Raw genomic sequence first — 8,104 nt, 5'->3', positions numbered from 1 at the left:
TAAAAGCATAGTTTTAATTTTAGCCCAAGCTTATTAATTAATTTTAAGCCCAAACCTTTTTATTTTATTATTTTATTATTTATTTTTGGCCCAAACATTTTATTTATTTTTATTTTATTATTTTCTTTTTTTAGCCCGAATAATAAAAGTCAGAAAAAAGCCCGAAATTATCAATCGGCACTTAAAAAGCCGAAAGAAATTAGGGTTAAAAATGAATTTAGACGGAAAAATGGACTGGAAGTGACCGTGTCACGGTACAGTCTGACCGTGTCACGGGAACCCTTCCCGTCTGACGGGAAGGGTTCCCGTGACACGGGAGGTCTGCCGTGACACGGGACGTTCCGTGTCCTTTCCGCGTAAACCCTTAACGCGTTTTTCATTCCGTTTTCTGAAAATTTCCCGCGTCACTCCAAAACTGTACCGTGTCACGGGAAAGTGTACCGTCTGACGGTACAGTCTGACCCTGTCACGGGATACTTTTTTAGGGTTTTTATCATTGTAGGGTTCCGTGTGCTCCCTCAGCACATTTTCCCTATAAATACCCCCTCATTTCTGATGTACGGGGCAACCAGAATTTTATTATTCTTATTTTCTCTCTTTTATGCTATTAACCTAAACACTAGCCTACCCTTTTTACTTCAAAATTCCTTCTTCAAGAACTCAAAGGAGTCCATATTTTACTCGAGGTTATGTCCTTAAGCCAAGGCGTGAAAGGTAGAATCGTTTGAGGGTTTGGCCCCAAAATCAACCTTATTTTATTTAATTTAATTTAGCTATTGTTTTATTATTTCCTTGAAGTTACTAACTCGTTTATTATTTTGTAGTTGCAAGCAAACAGATTCAAAGTAAGGATCATGCTCTTTTTATTATTATTATTATTTTTTCTAACGATTTTTATGTTGTTGGAATTGTGATTAAATTGGTTTTAATATTAATGTTTATTCTATTGTTATTATGATCACCATATTGCATGTTAAAGGGAATATGTAATTGTAAATCACGCCTAATAAGATAATTTGGACAACCGATTTAGGATCCTTTTAATCTTGTTATTAATTGAAGTGATCACCAAATTTTTAGAATTATGTGTGCATTAATTTTGAACCAATTTAGTTAAATAATAGTTTGGAGCGAATTGAATTATTGTTTGTATGCCTTTGAGATCACAGGAATGTTTTTCAATATAAAAATCGAGTAGAGGCCAATACGGGCGAATGTGACTCCATGACTCACTTCGTACCATCATCCTCGATCCTCCTTTCGTGGTTCCGAACCATATGGAGTTAGTAATCTCATGGATTATGAATGGGGTGTATCCTTCACGGGTCAATCGTTGTTGCCTTCGTTGTCCCTTATTCGTGGTTGCCTTTTTATGATCCGTGAACGGTTTACAAGTTCCTTAAAAACTTGTTGGCGGCTCCCTACTTTTTTTGTCCCTAATCGTATATGTCAATTCCCACTTCCTATGAGTACCAAGCATATTCACAACATGCTTTTAACGTAGGTGCACTTCAAACGACGCCTACAGCTGTATGATGACGCCTTCCTTTTTGCTATGGACGTGAAAAACGAAGAAAAGCCGGACATTTATAACGTCAGTACTGTAAAATGATATATCTGTTTGTTGGAGCTTTTACGTAAAACACCATTACGAAACGTCTTAAGACACTCTTACGAAAAACATTCAAAACGTATGCTAAGGGAAGGCACAAAGCACGGTGTGCATGCAGAATGATGCAAAAAAATATCAAAGAAGAAATCAAACTACAAAATGCAAAGCAATTTAAAAAATATTTTGATGATTTGCGCACCATTACGTCAAATGACGAGCAAAAACCGTTTAAAATAATCAAACGGATCAAAATCTGTATACTGGTCATTTTAGTGACCAATATCCGCGCGCAACTCTATGGGTTGCGCTGGCCAGGCGCGCGCATTGTGCTGAGTTGCGCTGGTTTGTCACACGGAACTTTTTTGGTTGCGCACGACATTTAAATCAGCAAAAAGAAATCGCTGAGCGCAATTTTCAGTTCGCACTATCTTTCTTCTTCCTTCACCATTTTCGATCTTCTCTCTCTCTAAGAAGCTTGGATTTTTTTGTTTATCGAAGCTCAAGGAAGTAGATTTTGTCTTGTATTTACCTTTCCCAAATTCAAATGTAAGTTTATTGCCAAAATTTGTTCAATTTTGATCTTAATTGGGACGATTTTCGAACCATAAAACCCCAAATTTCGAATTTGGGGGTTTTTTATCGATCCATTTTTCTTGAAATTGTTTGTTCCATGTTATTATGCTATGCTTAAGGAGTGAATTGCAACAAATTTCATGAAAAATGGGTTAAGTATTGAACCTTTTATATATATGAGCATTTCATCATTTGAGTACGTTTTTTGCACTTTTCTTTGAATTTGGTTCAAAACCTATTATTTTGCTTGCTCATTTTGTTATAATTATTGATTATGAAGTAATTATAGTATTAGAACTAATTATATCTTTATAAGTAATGTTTTAAAAATTTTAAATCCAAAAATTGGCTTAAAGTGAACACTTAGCTTATTTTTGCCATGTTTAAACTTCAAGATTATTTGGTAGACGATAATTGTGTTAGTGATACTATTATTCGCCTAGGAATAGTTGATTCTTTGAGATTTAGGACTATGATCTCTTTAATTCTTAGTTAAAACTGGTATAGGATGGATTTTGTGGGTGTTAGAAGCCCCCATTTACTTAGTTTAATTGCATGTATCGTACCCCCCAAGTATGGGTGGCATTAAATTTTTTTGTTTTGCCCTTTCTGTAGCCGTTATGCTACCGAAATGGGTCTAAACAACATATATTATCTTAGTTTAGAAAAATAAACTAATAAAGAAACTTTATCCATTCATAGCATGGATTTGCCTCTATTCGTCAATGCCAAGAAGGTTCTAGGAGAACCCGTCCCTGGCGAGGCGGTTTGCCCTCGAAAGAGGGTGACCTGTCCTCGTAAAGAGGTTCAGGAATAACACGTCGGAGGTGATAGACGTCGCCGAAAGGATGCGATTTGGAGGCTCCTCCAACTGGGACCTTAGGGTCCTTAAGTGGGACCCAAACTATGACGTCTCGATCAAGGGTTGGCGCGGCATTGTGAGTCCCTTACGCCTCCATTTTTTTCGTCTTTTCTCCTGGTCTTCGAAACAAGCTGTAACCATATTTTAACTTTTTTGTGCTATTTTTTAGAGTGAGCTTAACATGCGTCGATACGGCTCTGGTGACTTGTGAGGCCATTTGAGAGTTTACCCGAGGTGGTACAGGAGATTGTGGAGCTTTAGGGAATCAACCCAAAGCTGGCGGCTCTTCGGGATTTTTCAAGTCAGCTTGCATCGTCAGCATTCCTTTGTAGATTGCTGGAGTTTTGGTGGGATTCCACCAACACTGTTCACTTTCCATGGAAAGAGATGACGATTACCCCTTATGATTTCTCTTTGATTATGGGTTTTCCTTTTGGAGGTGAGCCCGTAGCTATAGAAATCATTAAGGGGTCAAACGAGAGATAGCGTGACCTCGTGGGGGACCGTTTTGCGGCGGCTGTTCAGATGTACGCACAGTCTTGTCCGTACTTGGTTCATGCTGATGAGTTGTCGGCTGATGAGGTTGATCGGCAGTGTACACCTGAGCAGCTGGCTCGGATATACATTATTCACGTTCTTTTCGTCACTATCTTTAGTGATCGGATAGATCATTTCTCTATTGGGTTACTTATTTGCCTCAGAGATTTGGGGCAGGTAGGTAACTTGAGTTGAACGAAGGTGTCGTATGCCCGCATGCTTACAGCTATGAGCAAGGCGACCCGGGTGATGGATTCCTGGGCAGCTACGGAGGTGCCATAGATCTCGCTCACGTGGCATTGTCATAACCTTGAGGTACGTGCTTATTCCTTAAATTTTCCTTCAATCACCTTTTTTATTTTTTCCTTATTATTTTTTGTTTCTTATAGGCTTGGTGTTATTCGTAACTGCCTTTCCTAGTCCCCATGATGCTTGGGGTTGCTCGCTTTCCTATCGGCCATTGACTGGTCATGATTAAGAATAAGCGAGCCACTTGAGTCGGCGACTTTCGCCAAAAGATCCTTTCGGTGACTGATATGTCTATTTTATATAGTATTTTACCCCTGTTCCTTGGTCATAATCGGTAGTGTTTTTGGCTCTTTAGAGCCACTTTTATTACTAATTAGTGTTTTCTAGTGTTTTCGTAGTTTTGGTTGAGTTTTGTAGGAAATTGCACTTTTGGAGCATTTTCCCTGGTTTTCATGGATCAACTACGAAAATTAGAGGAGCACGACCATCTTTGAAGCGCAAGGCCGGTTAGAGTCATCGAACTAGTGATTAAGGGCTCGGTAATTGGGATACCAAGATATTTGGACTGAATGATCAAGACTCTAAGTGGATATCCGGATTGGGCCGAATAAATAAGCCCAATTAAAGTTCCAAGCCTCGAGGTGAAGCAAGGGCCCTATCGGGCAAGCTTAGCTCGAACAGGCGTGGCGCGAGAGTGTGCTGGTGCGTGGCCAAAGGCGCGCCCGATCAGGTGAGCTGATAGCTCGATAGGGCGCGACTGTTTAGAAGAGTACGCGGAGAAAAAGGCGCGCCTGATCGGGCATCCTTTAGCCCGATCGGGCGCGTGTTATTTTAAGGAGTTAATTTTCGGCGATTAAGTTTGTTTTAGTTTAGGATTCTTGCTTAGTATAAATACTTTTCCGTTAAGCAATTTTAGTACTTTCTTTTACTCTTTATTAATTATTTCTTAGATTTTCAATCTCTACTAAGCTTTTAAATTAGTTTCTCTCTCATATACTTTGTTCATAACTTTATTCTTAATTCCAGATTTCTTTGGTAACAATTTCTCTTCTCTTAATCGTAGTTATTTATTTTATTCCTTTGATCATGTCTTGTTTTATTGCTTCGATTAGTTTAGTTTTATTTATGTGTAAGTAGTTTTATTCCTAGGGTTTGTGGGGATCCATAAATAATATGAATGTGTAATTTATTGTTGTTTATTGTCAATGCTAAGATTAATTTCCTATTGATTGATTGAGTGCTCTGTGATTAGATTTGCGCAGAGCTTTTATGCATGAGTTTAACAATATTGATTCGAGATTCGATAGATAAGAATTAATGTTTAGGTCTTGTTTCAATAGGCAGGTTAATTTATAAATGGTTAAGTCGAGATTCGAGAGATGAGATTTAATACCGGTAGATTAATTGTGTGATTGTAATACGTAGCGAAAGCCCTTTATGATCTGATTAAAATATGCATTGATGATCGATTATTATGCTTTACCCTGGAATATTATTTATTGATGAACCTATGCCCTACGCCTTTTATTCCTATTTTTCTCCTTATTCTTATTCTTTGTAGTTTAGTTTCCTTTGATAATTATATTTTGGTTACTTTATAATCTAGATTATATTAATTAATTAGGAATAGAAAGACTCGTTTTTATGTGGATTCAACCCTACTTCCCTATCTACATTAGTTAGAGGATTTAGGAATTACTTTTGATTAAGGGGATACGACTTTACCCTGTCAAAATTTGGCGCCGTTGCCGTGCAAACGGTTTTATTTTTATTTATGATTATTTTTGTAGTCTAGGTTATTTCTTTTTGCCTCAGAGAACGTTAGTTCTTTAAGGAAGGTCTCATATTTGCTTTTAGTTTTTTTTTTAGTTCTTTGAGGTAGGTCCCATTCGATCCTGAGATCGAGCGATCCTTCCATAGACAGAAGAATCTTTACAAGCAAATTCTGGCGGATTCTGGTGATAATAATAATCACCGAGATCCTCCAACTTATTTTAGCGATTCAAAGATATCATCAGATCCAGAATCAGAGATGACGACTCCAAAGAAGCTTAGTGATTACTCACAACCAAAGCTTACAGACTTTCCACACCTTACTCCCACTCCGGCTCTCGATGGGGTATAGTTTGAGATTAAACCCCAATTAATAACGATGATAGAAAGGAAGCAATTTAGTGGAGCTAAGGGTGAAGACCAAAAACTTCATATTGCAGACTATTGTCAGTATTGTAATACCATCAGGCAAGCTGGGGTCACACAAGACCAAATCAGGGAGATTCTCTTTCCTTTTCCTTTAACTGGTAAAGCCAAATTATGGTTTAATGGTTTAAATAGAACTGCACTTGGTGTAACTGACTGGGAAACACTTGTTTTGAAATTTTATAACAAGTATTATCATGTAGAGAGAACAACCATACTACGGAGTGCAATTCAGAACTTTGCCCAAGAAGCCGATAAAACTTTTTATGAGGCTTGGGAGAGGTTAAAAGACTTACAAAGAGAATGCCCCCACCATAATTTGGAACAATGGCACTTTGTTTGGACTATGTAGGGTGTACAGAAGCCGTCCGGAAGACGCCAAGCATCCTGACTTCCTTTGTATTTTTTCATCTCTTTTTATTTTGGAAACAGTTGTACATATATTTTTATTATCGTTTTTTGTTTTACATATGACACACATATTTTGTATATATGTCGTTATTATTTTTTTTTTGTTTGGGGGGAAAGGGTTCCCGACTTACTCCCCTCGAAAAAATAACAAAAAAGAAACAAAGAAAGGAGAACGAGAAAAGGACGGAAAAAATAAAGAAAAGAAAAATAAGAAAGAAATTAGAAGGGAATAAAAGTAATCATAAAAAAGGACACAAGAGTTAACAAAGTCCAGCATATGATTAGTCATAAGATTTCGTCGATATTCCGTTGTAGGCGTCGTTCAAAGTGCGTCTACATAAAGAATGTTGTGAATATGCTTGGCACTCGTAGGAAATGGAATAAAAGTAATCATAAAAAAGGACACAAGAGTTAACAAAGTCCAGCATATGATTAGTCATAAGATTTCGTCGATATTCCGTTGCAGGCGTCGTTCAAAGTGCGTCTACATAAAGCATGTTGTGAATATGCTTGGCACTCGTAGGAAATGGGAATTGAGATATACAATAGGGAAAACGATTAGGAACAAAGGAAAGAAGGGTGTCGCCAACAAGTTTTTAAGGAACTTGTAAACCATTCAAGGATCATTATAAGGAAACCATGAAAAGGGACAACAGTAGGCAACAACAATTGACTCGTGAAGGTTACAACCTATTCATAATCCATGAGATTACTAACTCCATATGGTAAGGAACCATGAAAGGAGGATCAGGGATGATGGTACTAAGAAAGTCATGGAGTCACATTCGCCCGTATAGGCCTCTATCGATTCTTAAAGTGAAAGTGATTCCTGCGATCTTAAAAACTATTATTAGGCTAAATTTGTTGAATATTAATGCAACATATAATTCTAAAATATCGTGATCACTTGATTTAACAACAAGATTAAAAAGGAACCTAAGCCGGGTGACCAAATTATCTTATTAGGTGTGATTTTCAATTACAAATTCCCTTTAACATGCAATATGGTGATCAAAATAATTTAATATAATCAGCATGAATATTGGAAGCAATTTAAACATAAATTGTTAGTCAAATCAAATATAAATAAAGCTAATCATGATAATAGCAACAAGAATAAATATAAGAGTAATTAAGTGATAAATTACTCACTTTTCGCGTTTCCTTAAATTGCTACATCATGAATAAAATGTTAGTAACTTCAATAAATATATAAATCAAATGGAAATTAAATTAAAAGTAGAGTTTATTTGGTCCAAACCCTTAGTTAATTATAACTTTCACGCCTTGGTTTAAGGATAGAACCTCAGGTTAAGTATGGACTCCTTGGAGTGCTTAGGGGAAGTATCAATGTAATTAAAAATATAGGTTTATGGCTTAGAATATGAGAGAGAGAAGAGAAGAGAATGATTTGATGACCAAGCTTGTTGATGATTGCAAAAGAGGTGATATGACCTCTATTTATAAGGAAAAAAGAGGGTCGAAGAATCAAGAAAAGATAAGAATTCGAATCGAAGTAATACTCTTGCAATAGATAGCAGTTTTGCGGTGCTTGTTTTTATCATATCTTTTGATCCAGAAATTGGAATAAGATAAATAAGATATCTTTGGAAAGCACTTGTTGTAAATTTCTAACCCAATTGGAATTAGATTAAAATATT

At 36.7% G+C, this 8,104-nt stretch overlaps 1 non-coding gene across 1 annotated transcript; it reads right to left on the bottom strand.

Moving 5' to 3' along the window:
- Positions 1 to 6,246: 6,246 nt before the first annotated feature.
- LOC145561064 (small nucleolar RNA R71) lies at positions 6,247 to 6,353 on the bottom strand. The gene has a single exon (XR_014093648.1). It is a non-coding gene; the product is annotated as a small nucleolar RNA R71 (small nucleolar RNA).
- Positions 6,354 to 8,104: the final 1,751 nt, after the last annotated feature.

Source organism: Chenopodium album, chromosome 9 (genome assembly GCF_948465745.1).
Source record: "Chenopodium album chromosome 9, dcCheAlbu1.1, whole genome shotgun sequence".
NCBI classification, from domain to species: Eukaryota; Viridiplantae; Streptophyta; class Magnoliopsida; order Caryophyllales; family Amaranthaceae; genus Chenopodium; species Chenopodium album.
The sequence above is the reverse complement of the archived record's forward strand: the minus strand, read 5'-3'. Positions and strand labels throughout refer to the sequence as shown.